The sequence below is a fragment of the Bubalus bubalis genome, chromosome 2 (assembly GCF_019923935.1).
Source record: "Bubalus bubalis isolate 160015118507 breed Murrah chromosome 2, NDDB_SH_1, whole genome shotgun sequence".
Lineage (NCBI taxonomy): Eukaryota > Metazoa > Chordata > Mammalia > Artiodactyla > Bovidae > Bubalus > Bubalus bubalis.
Window position 1 is genome coordinate 105,316,911 of NC_059158.1, and position 22,547 is coordinate 105,339,457.

General features: G+C 38.1%; 1 protein-coding gene across 3 annotated transcripts in view; it reads right to left on the reverse strand.

The window, feature by feature from the left end:
- ARHGAP15 (Rho GTPase activating protein 15) overlaps positions 1-22,547 on the reverse strand; it is a 698,570-nt gene that overhangs the window by 215,972 nt on the left and 460,051 nt on the right. The gene's annotated exons all lie outside the window — the stretch shown is intronic.

The window sequence follows — 22,547 nt, forward strand, 5'->3', positions numbered from 1 at the left end:
AAGATAGTGACAACAGTTTCAGATTATTTTAAAATTAGTCATCTATAATTCAAAATAACTTATCCTGGCAGTGGTTTGGATAATAAACCACTTGTTTTCCACATACTTATTTACATCTATATCATCTGGTTATTTCCATGACTCAGTTATGAAAAAGAAGAAAATGGAGAAACAGGAAAATGAAAAGAGAAACACTTATTCAGACACTATTATTGTCAATAAGAAATGTTGATAACATAATTTTAATGTCAGGATTGCATATTCCTTGATGTGCCCAGGCCCTCAAAGAGACTTAGATGATATTCAGATCAGATCAGATCAGTCGCTCAGTCGTGTCCGACTCTTTGCGACCCCATGATCGCAGCATGCCAGGCCTCCCTGTCCATCACCAACTCCCGGAGTTCACTGAGACTCACATCCATCGAGTCAGTGATGCCATCCAGCCATCTCATCCTCTGTCGTCCCCTTCTCCTCTTGCCCCCAATCCCTCCCAGCATCAGAGTCTTTTCCAATGAGTCAACTCTTTGCATGAGGTGGCCAAAGTTCTGGAGTTTCAGCTTTAGCATCATTCCTTCCAAAGAAATCCCAGGGCTGATTTCCTTCAGGATGGACTGGTTGGATCTCCTTGCAGTCCAAGGGACTCTCAAGAGTCTTCTCCAACACCACAGTTCAAAAGCATCAATTCTTTGGCGCTCAGCTTTCTTTATAGTCCAACTCTCACATCCATACATGACCACAGGAAAAACCATAGCCTTGACTAGACGAACCTTTGTTGGCAAAGTAATGTCTCTGCTTTTGAATATGCTATCTAGGTTGGTCATAACTTTCCTTCCAAGTAGTAAGCGTCTTTTAATTTCATGGCTGCAGTCACCATTTGCAGTGATTTTGGAGCCCCCAAAAATAAAGTCTGACGCTGTTTCCACTGTTTCCCCATCTATTTCTCATGAAGTGATGGGACCGGATGCCATGATCTTCGTTTTCTGAATGTTGAGCTTTAAGCCAACTTTTTCACTCTCCACTTTCACTTTCATCAAGAGGCTTTTGAGTTCCTCTTCACTTTCTGCCATAAGGGTGGTGTCATCTGCATATCTGAGGTTATTGATATTTCTCCCAGCAATCTTGATTCCAGCTTGTGTTTCTTCCAGTCCAGCGTTTCTCATGATGTACTATGCATATAAGTTAAATAAACAGGGTGACAACATACAGCCTTGACATACTCCTTTTCCTATTTGGAACCAGTCTGTTGTTCCGTGTCCAGTTCTAACTGTTGCTTCCTGACCTGCATACAAATTTCTCAAGAGGCAGATCAGGTGGTCTGGTATTCCCATCTCTTTCAGAATTTTCCACAGTAACATAGAGGTCAGCAGCTCTGCAGTTTCTCTAAGGAGGTGATATAGCACCATTGTTAGACATTGTCATTCACAATAGTTAGTATTACACAAACTGATAAAAATTACTGTCATGGTATAACAGAATAAAGTCTTTTTGAAGTCTCTACGGACATGAAATGAATTCCTTCATTGTTTTACAATCTCTATTTTTATGTACTTTATAGTAAGAACATTTCTGCTGCTGTGCAAAATATATCATCAGTAACTTAGGACAGACTGACATAATGTGTAATACTAGTACTAATGGCATAAATCAAAGCCATTATTCATTCAGTTTTAAGACATTATTTTTAGAGCAACTTTCATTTTACATCAAAATTGAAGGAAAGGTACAGCGATTTCCTACCTAACCCTGGCCCCTACACAGGTATAGCCTCTCCTGTTGTCAACATCTCCTACCAGAGTGATACATTTGTTAAAACTGAGGAACACCACCAATACATCTAAAGTCCATAGTTTACATTACGGTTCAGCCCTGGTGTTGTACAGTCTATTGGTTTGGACAAATGTATAATGACATGTGCATGCGTGCTAAGTCACTTTAGTTGTTTCTGACTATGTGCAACCCTTTGGACTGTAACTGCCAGGCTCCTCTGTTCATGGGATTCTCCAGAGAGCAATATTGGAGTGAGTTGCCATGCCCTTTTCCAGGGGATCTTTGAACCCAGGGATCGAACCCGAGTCTTTTATGTCTCCTGCATGGGCAAGTGGGTTCTTTACCATTAGCACCACCTAGGAAGCCCCCATAATGACAATGGATAATGACATGTATCCATCATTAAAGCATCATACAGAGTATTTTCACTGCCTGAAAAATCCTCTGTGCCTCACCTACTAGTCCACACTATGGTTTTATTCTTCCATGTAATAACTTCTATACAATTTCAATAAAACTGAATGGCTATTAACAAATATATTAATTGGTGTGAATTTTGTAGTTCTGACTTCCCTGGTGGCTCAGATGGTAAAGCGTCTACCTATAATGGAGGAGACCCAGGTTCAATCCCTGGGTCGGGAAGATCCCCTGGAGAAGGAAATGGCACCCCACTCCAGTATTCTTGCCTGGAAAATCCCATGGACGGAAGAGCCTGGTAGGCTACAGTCCATGGGGTCACAAAGAGTCAGACACGACTGAGCGACTTTCTTTCTTTGTAGTTCTAGAATAGTCTAACAATAAATTAGCAAGCGTCTGTCCCTTCCTGAGAACTATGGATTTATGAGGAATTTAGATGAGGTGGAACACCTATTAGTATGTGGTGAAAATATCTAAGACACATACATTTATAAAAACAAATGTGTCCTTGTTTTCGTGATGTATAAAATAGCTCCATTAATCAAAGTGCACTCCAGTTTGTTTTTAAGCACAATGTGCACTTGACAACTTAAATGTGATAGTCAATTAAAACTTTTCCAACATTTGATTTTCAGTTTTTGCACTGGACTATGTTGGTCTTCAGTTTATGTACGTGTACTCGGAACTTTGTAATTTTATACCATTTTCTTCTTTGCTTTGTCATGTAGATAATCTTTCTGACTTAACTTGAACTTCTGTGTTTTTAAAAAATGTTATAGCTTTTTAAAATATTAAAACTTATGCATTCAAGTATGTGTCTCCCTTTCAAATTTTTCCCTATTGGGGGTATCTGTAATATTTCTGAACAAGTAGCCATTACAAAAAATATTTTGAAGCTATTCTCCAAAATGACCTTCAGTGGCTCCATATTGTCTACAGAGAAATGTTTATTAATGGCAACTTTGGGGCCTTTGATGATAATTTTTTGGTTTGGAAATAGTCAAAGGCCATTCAGAACCATGAATGTTGAATGAGGTCATCTGCTTGTCATCACAAAATTTCCCTAATGAAAATTATCTTGATTTTTTTCCTGTGAGTTATCAGTTGCTCTGAAGGAAGTTGAGAAAAATATTAGTTTGAAAAATAGAAATATTGAGGGAAAGTGCAGATCTACATTTCCCAAATGAGAAATCTTAATATACATTTTTTTAAGAAATCAAATTAGCCCTATTTAAAATAATGATTAAAAATGAAATGTCAATTAACAACAACTACAATAAAGTGGAAAAAAAAGTTTTAATTAGTTGGACCTTTATCCAGGGTCAGTAGTAAATACAGTCATTTGAATTCTAACAATTTTTTTTGGCAAATAAAGACCTTAATTAAGCCTCATTTTAATAAATATGTCTCTATAGGTATAAAATCAGGTACACTTTTTTTGAAGCTAGAAATTTTTCTTTTCTAATATTATTTTAAATGTTATTGAAATGCATCTGTTGTCTAGAGTTTTAAACTGAATTTCAATTAATGAAATTCCCTACTACCTAAAAACTTTTTCTCTTATAGAAATTTGATGTTACTACATAGGAAGTATCCCTTTGATCTTTCATAAATTTCAGTAGAAGTTATATATTTTTTTAACTTCAGTAATCAAAAACATTTGAAAGAGCAGTATGGGTTGAATATATTACATATGAGCAATTGGAAGGTACTATACTGTTCAAACAAAGCAGCCTCATTCTAAATTAATAAGCCAATTTTCTTCTGGAACAAAAGAAGGGAGTGCTGGGAATGGAGACAGGGAGGATAATTCAGACTAGTGCGACCACTGTGGTTGCAGACCTAAGTCACAGCAGAGAAAGCGCTCTGTGGCTCACGATGGAAACCAGAAAGTATAAAGGAGTAAAGCAAAACACATTAGATGCAATTTGAATCTAACTTGACAGAACTTCCAAGCCCTTTAGATTCAGATATATCAACACCATATATCTTATGAAGGATAACAATCTCTGACATTTGTGGCTCCTGCTTTGAATGGCTCATGCTCCCCAGCTATCATACTTTTTAAATTACATAAATAGAGTGAAAATGACAAAGCAGATATTAAAAAGGAGGGTATTACATTTTGCAAAATAATCTGGAACACATCAGTGAGTTTTAGCAGTTATAAATTACATAGGTACAGTCTTGTAATTGATTAGCTCTTCCCTGAACAGCTCATGGAATGGCAAACCCCAAGTCCTGTGAATTGAACCCAAATTACAAAGTTTCATGTGCCATCCTCTTTTTGCTCCAAGAACTTTGAAAGTCATGCCAAACCAAACCAATGTAAATTGGTGGATTTGGACATCCTTTTCATGACCACATTATCCTTGCTGGACTGGAAGCTACTTATTTTGGAAATATAATTAGACCTCTTATGATTTTTAAATGAGCAATATCTTCAAGGTACACATGTTGTGCCTTGGTGAAGTTTGGAGAAAAATAACTTTATGAGGTACTTCTTTCAAGAAAATACCCTGACTGAAAATGCTGACAGGAATTTTGCCTGTTATGCTAAAAATACTTTGGGAACACAATGAAACTAAAACATTGTATGCTTATTTTTATCAGACCAGCATTAATGTAATGTTGATGAAAAATTCTCTTAAAAAATCCACATTCATTGAAATGTCTTTTATTTGTTCATCAGCTGACACTCTTAAGTTCCAAAATAGTGTTTACTGTTGACAGAAATCACTGGGTATTGCTGCAGGGGATTTTCAAAAGTCCTCCCCCTCCTCCACTTTTTTTTTTTTTTGAAGAAGCTTAGACTAGGATAGACACACAATTAGGAGTTATTAGACCAAATGGTGGTCTAAACCCAGTGGAAAGAATGCAGCTGTCATGAGTAATTCCCACCATAAATCTTAGACACTTTCCAAAAGGAAATCTAAGAGACCAACACTGTTTTCAGAGTTGACTGACTTATCTGCCAAAATATGGGTAGTTTTTAACAATGCGGATGAGCCTGTTAAAAATAGCTGCAAACTGTGGATTAGGTAGCATTCTTGGTAGCTCAAACGATGGACAAACCACGAAGATGTAGAGTTTGAGCCTGGTTGAGAGGTAGGCTCAAAAAGCCTGCTTGTTTTTCTGGAATATAACAAAATGCATCTGAACCTCTGAAGTCTGAAATATGGGCTGGGAATTCTGCACAGTCTCTCTCCTGAGATTTATGGCACTTCCTAATTCCTAGGAGGCCAGAGCTACCGCAAAAAGAGTCATTCTCGCAATACTTTGGTCTTCTGGCTTCTCCCTCTGGCAAGAACAACTGAGCAGAGGAACACCCAGACTGCCCCCAAAGAGTGCTGCCCATTTCTTTTTCTATTCTTCTAAAGGTCCTGCTTGGTTTCAGAGATGTATTTGAGGAGAGGTTTTGTACCATTTTGAATGGCACATATTTCCTCCTCTAAATTGAAGTGTTTCCAACTTTATATTGCTAACTGATCTGATCACACACTTTAAATTCAGTGGCTGAGTACAGGATATAATTGGAAACTCTTTCTAAATTTAATTTCTACTCTGTTTCAATGGCTTGTATTTATCCTGTATCTTTTGCTGGCTTTATTTATTACTAATTTATTGTGAGATACACATCCTTCAAGAATGACTACCTTAAAAATAGTTGACACAATTCTGATTGTCAAACAAGAATGATTTGATCTTATATGAAAAACTTTGACTTTATAATAATCATTAAATTTTTTTTTTTTTTACTATAGAGGCAATATACTTGCTTGGTAAAAATGAAAACTAACCCACACAAGATTAATACAATGAAACCTAAGTAAATACCTAATCCTGCTGTCCAAAGACAGTCACTGTTAACAGTTCTGTTTTAGTTCTTTTGTTGTTACTTATTTTATGTTAATACATCACATTTCTGTTTATTAATTTATTAACTTTGAATGGTATTTATTCACTCCTTATCAGAAAAGATTAAGAGTCTATAGTTTCTACCACTTATCTATGTACCCTCTCTTTGTTATTATTAATTACCTTTGTCTATTTCTGTATCTTAATATACCAAATTAGCTCTGTGCATAAGAAAATAAGGAACTTATTGCATTTTACTTTTCCTTACCCTTCTCTTCTCTCTCATAACTTCCAACTTTATTCTTTGTTATTATTGCTTATGCTCTTGAAGTTTACAACATTTTGTTTTATTCTCTATAAATATTTTGTGGCTTATCTATGGGTTAATATTAGTCACTATTTATAAGAAAGTGACTGTGATTGGGTCCCACATTAACTTTTTTCACAAAGGAGATCTCATCGAAGTCAGAGTCTCGTGTGTTTTCTTCCATTGTAGGCCTCTTTATTTCTTCAATTAAGCACTGTCCAATAGAACTTTTTATGATTATGGAAATATTCTCTATATTAACTATTTAGACCAGCAGTCACTGGCCACATAGGCTGTCTGCTGAATACTTGAAATGTGGTTAATGCAACTGAATAACTGAATTTCTATTTACCTTATTTTAAATAACAGCCACATGTGGTCTATGACCACCATATTGGATGGTGCAGCTCTATGTCAGAGTCAACTACTACTCTTCTCTTGTATTCTACTATTATTTCTTCTTGGATTTCTTTTTTAAGAGTTATGATTTTTTTTTTTTTGCAGATGTGTGTGGTTGGTAAATTTTCTTATTTATTCTATCTCAGTGACTGTTTTTGATAAAAACAAGGTCATACTGTATTGCACAGGTAATTATATTCAGTATATAGTGACAAATAATAATGAAAAAATATGAAAAAGACTATGTATATATTCATTGTATATATATATATATATATATGTATATAGAAATGTATGTGTGCATGCATACCAAGTCGCTCAGTTGTGTCTGACTCTTTATGACCCTATGGACTGTAGTCCACCAGGCTCCTCTGTCCAAAAGCTTTTCCAGGCAAGAATACTGGAGTGGGTCGCCCTGTCCTCCTCCATGGGATCTTTCTGACCCAGGAATTGAACCCACACCTCTGTCTCCTGCATTAGCATGTAGACTCTTTACCACTAGCGTCACAAGCTTCTTTACCAGTAGTGCCACTGAGTCACTTTGCTATACAGAAGAAGGCAACACAACATTACAAATCAACTATTTTTTTAAAAGACTGCTTCATATTTAATTGTTAATTTAAGTATTTATAATTTTAAAATTTTTCTAACTTTGAAAGGCAATGTTCCATATCTTCTAGCATCTCTGCTGTTATGTTTGACATCAAGTTAATTCTTGATGCTTTGCAGGTAAATTTCTTTTACCTTCAGGTTTAAAAAAAGATTTTCTCTTTAACTTGTAGAAGTAAAATTTCACTCAGATGTATCTACATCTAGTCCTTCAGTCAGAAAACATTTTCTTATATTATTTGCATTATATATCCTTCTTCCTACTATTTCTTTTCACTCCATCTAGAACTTCTTTAAGATGGATGTTCAAATATCAGAATACTCCTTTGACAAAAGAACAAATTAACTAGAATAAATGACGGTCATGGGTACTTCTGTATTTGTACACTATTATTATTATTATTCGGAGAAGGCAATGGCACCCCACTCCAGTACTCTTGCCTGGAAAATCCCATGGATGGAGGAGCCTGGTGGGCTGCAGTCCATAGGGACGCTAACAGTTGGACATGACTGAGCGACTTCACTTTCCACTTTCATGCGTTGGAGAAGGAAATGGCAACCCACTCCAGTGTTCTTGCCTGGAGAATCCCAGGGATGGGGGAGCCTGGTGGGCCGTCTCTGGGGTTGCACAGAGTCGGACACGACTGAAGTGACTTAGCAATTATTATTATTATGTCCCGCAACAGGCTCCGATCTTAAATTGTCAGGCTGAGTGAGGATGAACCAGTGTTGAGTAGATAGTAGACTGGGCTTCCATGGTAGCTCAGCTGGTAAAGAATCTGCCTGCAGTGCAGGAGACCCCAGTTCTATCCCTGGGTTGTGAAGATCCCCTGGAGATGGGATAGACCACCCATTGCAGTATTCTTGGGCTTCCCTGGTGGCTAAGATGGCAAAGAATCCGCCTGCAATGCCAGAGACCTGGGTTTGATCCCTGGGTTGTGAAGATCCTCTGGAGGAGGGCATCTCCAGTATCCTTACCTGGAGAATCCCCATGGACAGAGCAGCCTGGCGGGCTACAGTCCCTGGTGTCACAAAGAGTCAGGCACAACTGAGTGACCAAGCACAGCACAACACAGATAGCAGGCTAGAGGTCTTCAGCTACCAAGTAAGGAGGACTTATATGGGGATATGGAGCACTTGTACTATTTTGCTTCTGAGCAAAGTTCTCCAACTCTGTGTCTGCTGTAGAAGACCTGAGACATTTCATTTTCCACTGCCTTCCTTCTCAGATGCCAGCATCCTCTCATTTGTCCTTGTAGAACCTGTTCTCAGTTGAGCCTGTTCTCTTCCTTGATGCAAGGCAAATGGAGAGGGGCTCAGCTTTTGACATGTTAGATACAATATTTTGGGCATTACTTTACTTACTGCCCTCTTGCCCATTGTTACTCTTTTTTTTGTTGTTGTTGTTGTCAACTCTAAGGTTGGATATTTTCTAGGACATCCCAAGCAAGAACTGTACCTAATAATAGTGTCTGGGAATGATGCTTCTTTTGCTCTAGTATGTTCACGTGTTTGATCCCATCTGCTTTCAGTCTTCCTGGAACTTTTATTTCTTGTTTGCTGATGGCACTTTTTCTCTTTTCAGCACCACTTGTTTATTGTTTTTCTTTCCCAACATATATTTTCTCTTATTTCACTGGGATGATCTTTGAGGAAGGAGAATTCAAACATGATTTCTTGGCCTGGAAATTTGAATGGGGGCCCTAGTTGTTTTTCATAGAGAGATTTTTTAATGCTGAAAACAATATTTTCACTAGATTGCAAAGATACTGCCATATAACAATTTTCTTTTCAATAGTAATCTAAATGACAGATGTGTGAAAAATTAGAATATTTAAAACACTTATTATGTGTCTCTATATCTAATGCTGGCAGAATATGTTAATATCGGGTCCAGGATCAGACTACCCCTCATCTTTTTCTCACTCCTGTATTTTTCTTTGTCATTAGAAGTTTCTACTGTCATTTATGGTTTTGACAATGTTCCTATTATTACTGAGATTGCTTTATTTGGTGTATTTTTCTCTTTTATTTGTTTCATAAGTCCTTCTTTTTGTTTGGTAAATAACCATTTTTTAAGATTCCACATTAAAACTCAACATTCAGAAAACTAAGATCATGGCATCTGGTTCCATCACTTCATGGCCAATAGATGGGGAAACAATGGAAACAGTGAGAGATTTTATTTTGGGGGGCTCCAAAGTCACTGCAGATGGTGACTGCCACCATGAAATTAAAAGATGCTTGCTCCTTGGAAGAAAAGGTATGACCAATCTATACAGCATATGAAAAAGCAGAGACATTACTTTGCCAACAAAGGTCCATCTAGTAAAAGCTATGTTTTTTTCTAGTAATCATAAATGGATGTGAGAGTTGGACTATAAAGAAAGCTGAGTGCTGAAGAATTGATGCTTTTGAACTGTGGTGTTGGAGAAGACTCTTGAGAGTCCCTTGGATTGCAAGGAGATCCAACCAGTCCATCCTAAAGGAAATCAGTCCTGAATGTTCATTGGAAGGACTGATGCTGAAGCTGAAACTCCAATACTTTGGCCACCTCATGTGAAGAACTGACTCATTTGAAAAGACCCTGATGCTGGGAAAGATTGAAGGCGGGAGGACAAGGGGACGACAGAGGATGAGATGGCTGGATGGCATCACCGACTCAATGGACATGAGTCTGAGTGAACTCCGGGAGTTGGTGATGGACAGGGAGGCCTGGCGTGCTGCAGTCCATGGGGTCACAAATAGTCAGACTAGACTGAGTGACTGAACTGAAGTGAAGATTCCACATATAAGTGATATCATATGATATTTGTCTTTCTCTGTCTGACTTACTTCATTCAGTATGACAATCTCTAGGTCCATTCATGTTGCTACAGATGACATTATTTCATTCTTTTTTATGCTTGAACCCTTTTTCCTTTAAACTTTTATCTTATTTTGATTTTGTCTTACCTTCCTTGTATCTCTGTAATAAATTCTTGTTTCATAAAGACAATCGTTGCAATAAATGTTTGTTTTCCTTCTTAATATCATGACAAAATACTTATTATCAATTTTCCTTTACTTTTTTGTTTGCTTGATTTTAGTAGCAGTCCATTTTAAGTTACTTATTTATGAATGAAATAAGTTTTTCATCTAAGAGATATTTTATGGATTCATATGGAAAGAAGAATTTTGTCTTCTTAAGATATGAAAGAGACAGTATTTGTTGATAAATGAAAAAAAACATGTTAGACTGAAGAGAGGTCACCAAGAGAAGGGTGTTTTTTTTCCCTTGAGAGGACTGTTTGGATATGGTGATGATAATAAATAAAACATTATTTTATATTGTTTTTGTAGCCTATGTTGCTATTGCTGTTTAGTCGTTAAGTCATATCTGACTCTTTTGTGATGCCATAGACTGTAGCCTGCCAGTCTCCTCTGTCCATGGAATTTCTCAGGCAAGAATACTGGAGTGGGTTGCCATTTCTTTCTCTAAGAGATCTTTTCCTACCAGGGAAACTTGCATCTCTTTATTTGCCAAGCTGGTTCTTTACCAGCAAAATTATTCTTCTATCATCATTTACCTATCACTTTTCTATCAATCATCTATCTATCTATATTTTTTATCATGCCATATTTGCTATTCTGTGCAATCCTAATGTCTTACGTAGCCTGGGAGCCTGAGAAGATGAACTTAAAATTGGAAGAGGAAAAGGATAAAATATCCCAAGTATTAAGGGTGTTACTGATCACATTTCTTACTCATTCCATATTGTACCACTTATGCCTTGAAAAGATCTGCAGTGTTAATACTTAGGGATTGTGTATGGAAGGAAGAGCTAGCTGTCTTACTTATTATTAAGTATTCTTGTAAAGAGTTACATTGCTGAAAAAAATTGGGAAAACCATTTATTTCCCATATAGTCAATTCTTGTAAGGTAGGATACTGAATACTTCAACATGTAGAGAAGAATCACACTGAATTCCTTAAATGTTACCAGAAACACAGAAACAGCCGCATCGCTGTGCTCTGTCGTTCCTCTCTACTGGAATTTCTCCCTTGTATTTATACTTGTTGCCATAGTATTTCACTAAATGTCTCATAATTGCAAATGCGCATGTATGGGGTTCCCAGTTGGCAGTAATGGTACAGAATCTCCCTGCCAATGCAGGAGATGAAAGAGATGGGTTCAATCCCTGGGTCAGGAAGATCCTCTGGAGTAGGAAATTGCAACCCACTTCAGTATCCTTGCCTGGAAAACTCAATGGACAAAGGAGCATGGCAGGTTACAGTCCATGGGGTCACAAACAGTCAGACACAACTGAACGACTGAATACACACACAGAGAGCATGCATACCATTATCAACTAGAAACACAGATAGTAGTATATGAAAAGTCCTGTGAAAACTCACATGAGTACCAAGGGCAAGGTCCTGGTTTCCATTTGCTCTGATAGTTTTTATGCATTAGGCTTATTTTTGCATATCACCTCCATACATTTAATGCAACTCATAGTCCATTCAGACTTACTACTGGACCAGTTGCCTTTACAATCATACCTTTTAACTTGTGTGAGTGTACTTAGTTGCTCAGTTATGTCTGACTCTGTGACCCTATGGACAGTAGCCTGCCAGGCTCCTCTGTCCCTGGGGATTCTCCAGGCAAGAATACTGGAGTGGGCTGCCATGCCCTCCTCCAGGGGATCTTCCCTATCCAGAGGCTGAATCCAGGTCTCCCACACTGCAGGTGGATTCTTTGCCATCTGAGCCATCGGGGAAGTCCACCTTTTAACTTATGAACTATTAAATATAAGTAAATAATGGAAAGACAAGGGGAAAAAGTTCCAGTATGGTTAGTGTGACATAGATGAAAGCCATTTGTATGCCCTGTTTAATATCTGGGTAAAATGAAATGTCAGTCTAAGAATGCTATCCCAAATGTGGGCCCTCATTTTTACTCATTGAGTCTCATGTATCTTTTTAAAGTCAGCTGAGAATTTGAGTTCTATGAGTCTGAAGCATGGCATAAATAAATAACTTACAGAATTATACCAGTCTTATGACCTGAATAATATTGGAAATAAAGTAAGAAGAACCTCACGGAGAAGGCAATGGCAACCAACTCCAGTACTCTTGCCTGGAAAATCCCATGGACAGAGGAGCCTGGTAGGCTGCATTCCATGGGGTTGCTAAGAGTTGGACACGACTGAGTGACTTCACTTTCACTTTTCACTTTGTGCATTGGAGAAGGGAATGGCAACCCACTCCAGTGTTGTTGCCTGGAGAATCCCAGGGACGGCGGAGCCTGGTGGGCTACCGTCTATAGGGTCACACAGAGTCGGACACGACTGAAGCGACTTAGCAGCAGCAGCAGCAGCAAGAAGAACCTCAAGAAAGCTTGTGAAATTTCACTAGGAATCCTAATCTCTGATTTGATAAGACTAAAGATAACCACCTGAAATGATTTTTAAATGTAGAAAACAAAGTACCTAGAAATAGTCTTTAATAAACTCTCTTAGATGCTTATTTTTTAAAAACTCTTAGTTTTGAAGACAAATATTGGCCAGTGATTAACTGACAGCATTTGTCTTCAAGGAAAATCTCTTGTGTCTGGAAGATATAGAGATTGAAATTGGTATTTGGCTCATCTCATCATCCTCTGAGTTTCTTGTAGGTCTGAGTTCTATTGTTATGTTATGCTGTGATCATGCTGATGTAAATAAATCATTCCTTTGGTATTGTGACTGAGAGTGTTTCTTCAAAATAAATAAGTCTAACCTGGTCAGCCATCATCTGGTAGTTTGCATCCCTGGTGGCTCAGCTGGTAAAGAATCTGCCTGCAATGTGGGAGACTGGGGTTCGATCCCTGAGTTGGGAAGATCCCATGGAGAAAGGAATGGCTAACCACTCCAGTACTCTGGCCTAGAGAATTCCATGGACTGTACTGTCCATGGGATCGCAAAGAGTTGGACACGACTGAGTGACTTTCACTTCACTTCACTATGCCAACATAACCTGAGGTCCAGACAGGAGTACATGACCACAGCAGGCTTATGAATGGAAAACAAGCTGCGTGAAAATGCCATTTCTAAGGAAAGCTTGGGGGCTACAGAACAGTAATCTGTAAACTGTGCCCATGTATTCTTTCTTTTTAAAATTCTAGCAACAAACTTTCTTATAAGTTAAAGATATGCAATAAAAGCCTTACCAACACAAACAAGAAGAAAACACTGAAAAATGGCTCCTTCTCTGATGAAGTCATTATAGTTATATAAAGTCTAGCCTTTGATCCCATCATACTTGAAATGGATATTGATCTAAAATTTATATATTTGCCCTCATTTTTTTTCAATCCCTCCACCTCTATTTTTTTAAACATCTAAACAAAGTGACCTCATTGTTTTCCATTGGACTTTTTTTTTTTAAACATTGGCTGGGATGATTGAGATTCAGGAATGTGGGAAAATGGATTCCCAAACCACGTCCCTCCCCTTTCATTCTGAACTGTAATTTTTGGCTTGGCTTGAGTCACAATCATCACATTTCAGCCTGAATCTCTCTGTAAAGTGATCTTTCTTAAACATTTCTCTCACTCATCAAGGGATCAGAAACAAAGCCATTCTAGCCTTTCAGCAAAACACTTACAAGCAGCTTTTACAGAGAAGTTGCAAGAGCTCAATTTCCTCTAAAACGGGTTGAAAAGTGAACATATTCAGTGCCTTGTTGTCCTTTTTGGGAATCTTGTCATCTGTATGACATGAGTTCCAGCAGCTATTTTAATCTGTTTTTGTTTGCAATCCATTTGGTGTCCACCCAAGGAAATGCAGGTGATTCTAATTAACTTACTGCTGAAGATGTAGGAAAAAATATCTCAATTGTATTGTAAAGAATTAGACACTTGAAACTTTTCTTCTATTATTTATAACATATTATTAATGAAAATGATTATATGAATATATTTACCACCTAATTCACGGCTGTTCACGTTTCTAAATCAATGAGGCTTATGGCACAGGAAAAAGCCACACACATACACAAATACACAGACGCAATACAGGCCCCAGGAATGCTTGCCAACTTTTATTTAACAAGAGTAGCAACTTAAAAATAACATTATTTTTACTTTGTGCAACATAGTTTAATATCTGAAATAACCCTGTTCCAATAAAAATCTATTGAAATACTCTTAGGCCTAACTCTGCCCTGAAGGTAAAAGTGATTAATTGAAAGATTTTGGCAGATCTCTGCTCACCACCAGGGCAGTTTAATTTAGAACACATTCAACCATTTCTCAGTGTCTCTGTGTTGGTGCAGCATAACTTTTGATCTTCTTTGGGGAGGTGCCTCTAATTCAGACCCTTTGGCTAGCTACTTCCTGGAGGGTTTTGATGGTTTGGCTCAGCTTAGCGTTCAGGTGAGAGACAGAGACCATTCTGGCTGCTGCTTCTACAGCAGATTAGGGAAGCCAAATTCCAGACACAAAGGAACTATACTTACAAGACTGTTTAAGCATATCAGGACCCCAAGTCCTGTTTAGATCACAGACAAGATGGTTCTTTGCAACTTCTTGATGCTCTCCCAAACTTCAGAGAAATTCTGTGTCATTTGACTCTTTCCTTGTCAAAGAAGATGCTCCTGACCATGACAATGGATGAGGCTAAAAAACGGAACTTCCTTCTCTCAAGAAACATAGATAAGATTACTCTTCTCTTTTTGAGAATACAAGATAAACTACTGAGAATGGTATTGTTAATACTTCTGCTAAACAGAAACATGGAGCTACTGCATAATACTCGTGTTTGACAAAGGACCCATGCTAAATTGTGGCTAAATGGAAGGACAGAGAAATTCCAATATATTCCAGATAGAAAGTTAGAGTTAGTAAAATCTAACACTCTATGCAATTTAACAAGTATCAACTAAGTGCTCACTGTACAGCAAAAGTGTCCGAGGCACTAGGGACACAGCAAAGAAAAAAGAGTACACATCTCAGATGCCATCGAGCCATAGCATCATCATCTTCTGAAGCAACAATGCATTAATGACATGCATTGGTCATGCATTAGTGACGACACCTGCAAGCTCTGATATTTTTACACATAGGACACATCGAAGCAATATACACAAGGCGGTATATAAGCTCTGTAGTCAACTTTAGAAGAAAACACCACCACGATATATATTCAGTTTCATATTATATCCTGAAACAGTTACGTTTCATCAGTTCAGTTCAGTCGCTCAGTCATGTCCGACTCTTTGTGACCCCATGAATCACAGCACGCCAGGCCTCCTTGTCCATCACCAACTCCCAGAGTTCACTCAAACTCATGCCCATCAAGTCGGTGATGCCATCTCATCCTCTGTCACCCCTTCTCCTCCTGCCCCCAATCCCTCCTAGCATCAGAGTCTTTTCCAATGAGTCAACTCTTCGCATGAGGTGGCCAAAGTATTGGAGTTTGAGCTTCAGCATCAGTCCTTCCAATGAACACCCAGGACTGACCTCCTTCAGGATGGACTGGTTGGATCTCCTTGCAGTCCAAGGGACTCTCAAGAGTCTTCTCCAACACCACAGTTCAAAAGCATCAATTCTTTGGCGCTCAGCTTTCTTCACAGTCCAACTCTCAGATCCGTACATGACTACTGGAAAAACCATAACCTTGACTAGACGGACCTTTGTTGGCAAAGTAGTATCTCTGCTTTTGAATATGCTATCTAGGCTGGTCATAACTTTCCTTCCAAGGAGCAAGCGTCTTTTAATTTCATGGCTGCACTCACCATCTACAGTGATTTTGGAGCCCCCCAAAATAAAGTCTGACACTGTTCCCACTGTTTCCGCATCTATTTCCCATGAAGTGATGGGACCGGATGCCATGATCTTAGTTTTCTGAATGTTGAGCTTTAAGCCAACCTTTTCACTCTCCTCTATCACTTTTCAAGAGGCTTTTTAGTTCCTCTTCACTTTCTGCCATGAGGGTGGTGTCATTGCATACCTGAGGTTATTGATATTTCTCCCAGCAATCTTGATTCCGGCCTGTGCTTCTTCCAGCCCAGTGTTTCTCATGAGGTACTCTGCATATAAGTTAAATAAGCAGGGTGACAATATACAGCCTTGATGTACTCCTTTTCCTATTTGGAACCAGTCTGTTGTTCCATGTCCAGTTCTAACTGTTGCTTCCTTACCTGCATAGACGTTTCTCAAGAGGCAGGTCAGGTGGTCTAGTATTCCCATCTCTTTCAGAATTGTCCACAGTTTATTGTGATCCACACAGTCAAAGGCTTTGGCATAGTCAATAAAGCAGAAATAGATGATTTTCTGGAACTCTCTTGCTTTTTTGATGATCCAGCGGATGTTGGCAATTTGATCTCTGGTTCCTCTGCCTTTTCTAAAACCAGCTTGAACATCTGGAAGTTCATGGTTCATGTATTGCTGAAGCCTGGCTTGGAGAATTTAAACATTACTTTACTAGCGTGTGAGATGAGTGCAATTGTGTGGTAGTTTGAGCATTCTTTGGCATTGCTTTTCTTTGGGATTGGAATGAAAACTGACCTTTTCAGTCCTGTGGCCACTGCTGAGTTTTCCAAATTTGCTGGCATATTGAGTGCAGCACTTTCACAGCATCATCTTTCAGGATTTGAAATAGCTCAACTGGAATTCTTTCACCTCCACTAGCTTTGTTCGTAGTGATGCTTTCTAAGGCCCACTTGACTTCACATTCCATAATGTCTGGCTCTAGGTCAGTGATCACACCATCATGGTTATCTGGTTGTGAAGATCTTTTTTGTACAGTTCTTCTGTGTATTCTTGCCACCTTTTCTTAATATCTTCTGCTTCTGTTAGGTCCATACCGTTTCTGTCCTTTATTGAGCCCATCTTTGCATGAAATGTTCCCTTGGTATCTCTAATTTTCTTGAAGAGATCTCTAGTCTTTCCTATTCTGTTGTTTTCCTCTATTTCTTTGCATTGATTGCTGAGGAAGGCTTTCTATCTCTCCTTGCTATTCTTTGGAACTCTGTATTCAGATGCTTATATCTTTCCTTTTCTCCTTTGCTTTTGCTTCTCTTCTGTTCACAGCTATTTGTAAGGCCTCTTTAGACAGCCATTTTGCTTTTTTGCATTTCTTTTCCATGGGGATGGTCTTGATCCCTGTCTCCTGTACAATGTCACGAACCTCTGTCCATAGTTCATCAGGCACTCTATCAGATCTAGTCCCTTAAATCTATTTCTCACTTCCACTGTATAATCATAAGGGATTTGATTTAGGTCATACCTGAATGGTCTAGTGGTTTTCCCTACTTTCTTCAATTTAAGTCTGAATCTGGCAATAAGGAGTTCATGATCTGAGCCACAGTCAGCTCCCAGTCTTGTTTTTGCTGACTGTATAGAGCTTCTCCATCTTTGGCTGCAAAGAATATAATCAATCTGATTTCGGTGTTGACCATCTGGTGATGTCCAAGTGTAGAGTCTTCTCTTATGTTGTTGGAAGAGAGTGTTTGTTATGACCAATGTGTTCTCTTGGCAAAACTCTATTAGTCTTTGCCCTGCTTCATTCCGTACTCCAAGGCCAAATTTGCCTGTTATTCCAGGTGTTTCTTGACTTCCTACTTTTGCATTCCAGTCCCCTATAATGAAAAGGACATCTTTTTTGGGTGTTAGTTCTAGAAGGTCTTGTAGGTCTTCATAGAACCATTCAACTTCAGCTTCTTCAGCATTACTGGTCGGGGCATAGGCTTGGATTACCGTGATACTGAATAGTTTGCCTTGGAAACGAACAGAGATCATTCTGTCATTTTTGAGATTGCATCCAAATACTGCATTTCAGATTCTTTTGTTGACCATGATGGCTACTCCATTTCTTCTAAGGGATTCCTGCCCACAGTAGTAGATATAGTCGTCATCTGAGTTAAATTCATCCATTCCAGTCCATTTTAGTTCACTGATTCCTAGAGTGTTGATGTTCACTCTTGCCATCTCCTGTGTGACCACTTCCAATTTGCCTTGATTCATGGACCTGACATTCCAGGTTCTATGCAATATTGCTCTTTACAGCATCGGACCTAGATTCTATCACCAGTCACATCCACAACTGGGTATTGTTTTTGCTTTGGCTCCATCCCTTCATTCTTTCTGGAGTTATTTTTCCACTGATCTCCAGTAGCATATTGGGCACCTACCAACTCAGGGAGTTCCCCTTTCAGTATCCTATCATTTTGCCCTTTCATACTGTTCATGGGGTTTTCAAGGCAAGAATACTGAAGTGGTTTGCTATTCCCTACTCCAGTGGACCATATGTGTGTGTGTGTGTGTGTGTGTGTGTGTATGTGTGTAGTGTGTATGTGTGTGTGTGTGTGTGTGTATTTGACTTTTGTGAACAAATGGCTATAATGATATTTACTTTACTACCAAAGTATTGTCAAAGATTACATTTCTTTTTTATAATATGGTTGTGTGTTCCCAAGGGTTCATTTGAAAAAGCCTGGGAGATTATCATAAATCTACTATGTCCTTGAATGTTCTATCTTGTATCTCTAGTTTAGCTGAAAGATGCTTTAAGATGCATGATATCAGGTTCCAAATCTCTAGGCAACACAGTGAAAACTTCAAAATTTAAATATTTCACAAGTCACTGGACAAATTACACCCAGTTTTGGAGATATAAGTCAGTGGATAGAGATAAAAAGACAATCATTTCCCCTAATTAGAAGCTCTAACTATACCTGGACAATTTAAACCACTGTAATTCATGATTTTAAGATTTCTTCAAAGAGAAATATATAGATAAGTGCTTAGAACTAGCATTGAGGTTGGCTTTCTTAATTTCTGTTATCATACTATAAGCAGAAAAATTAGAGGAAGACTTCCTTTAGTGGTGTAAGAGAGGGCAATATTCTCAGCTTCATGTTGACTACTTTAGGACTGTTTACCAATTACTCAAAACTGTACTTGTTGTCTTGAAAAAAAAAAAAGCATTCCAATTCTGATAGTTCTCTTTTTAAACTTATTAACACTAGTGTAATACAAATAGATTTCTTGTTTCTGAATGATTTTGTCACTTGGGTTTACATCAAAAGTCTTACTAAAATATTTGTGTCTATATGTGTATGTGTATGTGCGTACTTAGGTGCTCAGTCATGTCCGACTCTTTGCGACCCCACCCACTGTAGCCCACCAGGCTCCTCTCTCCATGGAATTTTCCAGGTAAGAATATGGAGTGGGTTGCCATTTCCTCCTCCAGGAGATCTTCCCAACCCAGGGATTGAACTTGCATCTCTTGTGTCCCCTGTATTGCAGGCTGATTCTTTATTGCTGAGCCACCGAGGAAGCCATACACATACATATTTAGTATCTATCACTTCTCTGTGATCTGTTGTCATGAAAAGAAGGTATATTAAACAAAGATGTGTTACATATGCTGATGTTCATTAATACACTATTTACTGAGTGTCTCTTCCCTATGTGATTTTTCTAAGTGTTAAGAAACCAAGTTACAAATGCATTTCATGGTTTTCAGTGTCTTAAATTTAAGTAAAGAGTATCTTAATTTTCTTAATTCTATCAAAGTGTATTTGATTTTGAATTTTGAAAATAGTATTAGAAAACCCAGTTACTACATCTGACTATTATTAGTACTACAGAAGATAGAAATAAAAGACTACCAATTTGAAGACCTGGATTTTCTTTGTTGGTCCCAAAGGTTAGTTTTTAACATTAATTATAGAGGCTATATTTACAATATCTTTTTAAAGTTTTGGGAAGATAATTTCATCTTAAAATATTTCTTTTACATATCATTGCTTATGTATAAAATTCTGTAATTAGAACTTTATTCCTTTGTTTTTAAATTCCATGGAGGGATTTCACATCAAACTTCACTGATCAATCTATTAGATCTTGTCCTGAGAGAAAAATTTAGCTAAAAGAAAGCAAATACAGCAAGACTTCACTTGTGGAGGATGTGGGACAAGAAGAGATGAAGGATAAGACTAGTGTAATAAATAATGGGAGAAGACAGAAGAGGAAGTGGGTGTACCATGTAGGCTAATCCAAAGGGGTGGTTTCTATTATCCAAATGCTCACCCTTCTATTTTCAGATACAACAGTTATATGAAAATGGCATGTTCTTACTGTATTTAAAGGTTTGGGGGAGGAGAGGCACATTTTTCCACTTGACTAAATATAATTTATTCTTAAATATGGTTTATTTTTATTATCATAATAATTTTCCATTATATGGGAAGCATAATAAATGATCTGTCTTTCTTCTGGGACAACTTATATGACCCTTTCCCTTTTGAGTGAGTGTAACACTCTAAACTGAGACTCAAAAGCTGAGTGTGTATAAATCCATATAGGGCTCTGCTCTATAGATTGAAATACTGTAAAGAGACAACGTTGTTCCTTGGAATTATGAGACCTCTGTATCTCCTTGGAATAATGAATTAATGATAATAATGAATAATAATGAATTACAGTCCTCTCTCCTTTCTGGGTAGGGCCTGCAGAACACATTCTTGGAGACTTCTCCTGCTGCATCATTTTTCTGCACCAAAACTGCATCTTTGTGCACAAACTCTGCGTGCACACTGCTTTCTGTATACAAACATCTAGCTCCATCAGACACCTCTCCTTTCTCATGCCCTTAAGTCTCCTCTGTGCTGCTGCTGCTGCTAAGTCACTTCAGTCGTGTCCAACTCTGTGTGACCCCATAGACGGCAGCCCACCAGGCTCCCCTGTCCCTGGGATTCTCTAGGCAAGAACACTGGAGTGGGTTGCCATTTCCTTCTCCAGTGCATGAAAGTGAAAAGTGAAAGTGAAGCTGCTCAGTTGTGTCCGACTCTTTGCGACCCCATGGACTGCAGCCTACCAGGCTCCTCTGTCCATGGGATTTTCCAGGCGAGAGTACTGGAGTGGGGTGCGTAGCCTAAGACTCTTCAGTGTCAACTGGAGATCACATGACATTGAACAATGTGTCTAGATTCATGAGGTCCTCGATTCCCAACCTAATTTCAAGTTTTCAAACAAACCTGAACAAAAACTACTATACACAGCAACAAATGCATTTCTACCAATGCACTGGCTGGAATATAAAAAGAAAATGATGACCTTATTTTGCCCAAGTTTAGAGCAAAGTGTACTACAAGCAAAAGCCCTAGAGTGGAGGAAGGTACTAACCCTGGAAACACAGCCTGCTCCCAGAAATGTCAATATGACTCTCTTTCCCTTCTTTGCTTTATCAAACGAAACAAAGCAAAATTCCTTCCATGGTACCTGAATAGGAGACAGAGCCATTTGATGCCAATTTATTGCTACCTTTCAGAACAACTGTACTCAAGGTAATACTCAGTCACAAGGGTGTCTGAACTTCAGGCTGAAACTGAAAACTTGGCAGGTTTGCCAAGAAAAGGTACTAGAGGTCAGACAGAGTGCTGAAGGGGACAGCATGGAGTAATGCAGCCATATAGCAAAGAAAGAGAAAGAAGAGGGTAAACGAGTACCCAAAATACATAGGCACCATCCTGGAGTTATTCTTGTTCAGAATCCACATTTTACCCCATGAGAAATTTCATTATTTGGTTTATAATTGTCTTCTTATGGTTTCAGGATTTCAGACTTATTACAAATTTAACTCTGTATCCTAACAATATTAGCTGTAAAATCCTGTTATAAACATGAGTTAAAAGTTTAATATTTCATGATGTTTAATGAGAAAAAAGCATTTCGCCTGTTCACCATACTGTTAAACAGGAAAATGACAATAAATGATTTAGGACTTGAAGTATGAAGGTCTGTCCTCACTCTTAACATGCCATGTGCATTAGAAACATTGGATAAGAGATTTCAAACACGTTGCTGTTCATAGAATAGTATTTCTATACAATCTTCAACAATTTTAGTTAAACAGAAGTTCTGTAACCTTTTTTTGTTTATTTTTGTTTTAGTTTTGGTAATAAGAATTTATGGCAATTTTAAAATACGGAATTTTAAGAATTCATTAAATTTTTCTCTACACCAAACATTACCCTGATAATTAGTCCATGGGATTAAATGCAATATCCTTCATATATTAAAAGTCCCTATACTTTGGTCTGGAAAGATATGGGAAAATATAACTATATTATTTTAACCTATGATCTTCTTTTAGAGCTACTGGTATCATTTTTTGCACATGGATCTAATTGTTTCTGTTGGCTCCTCAGGAATCTCCA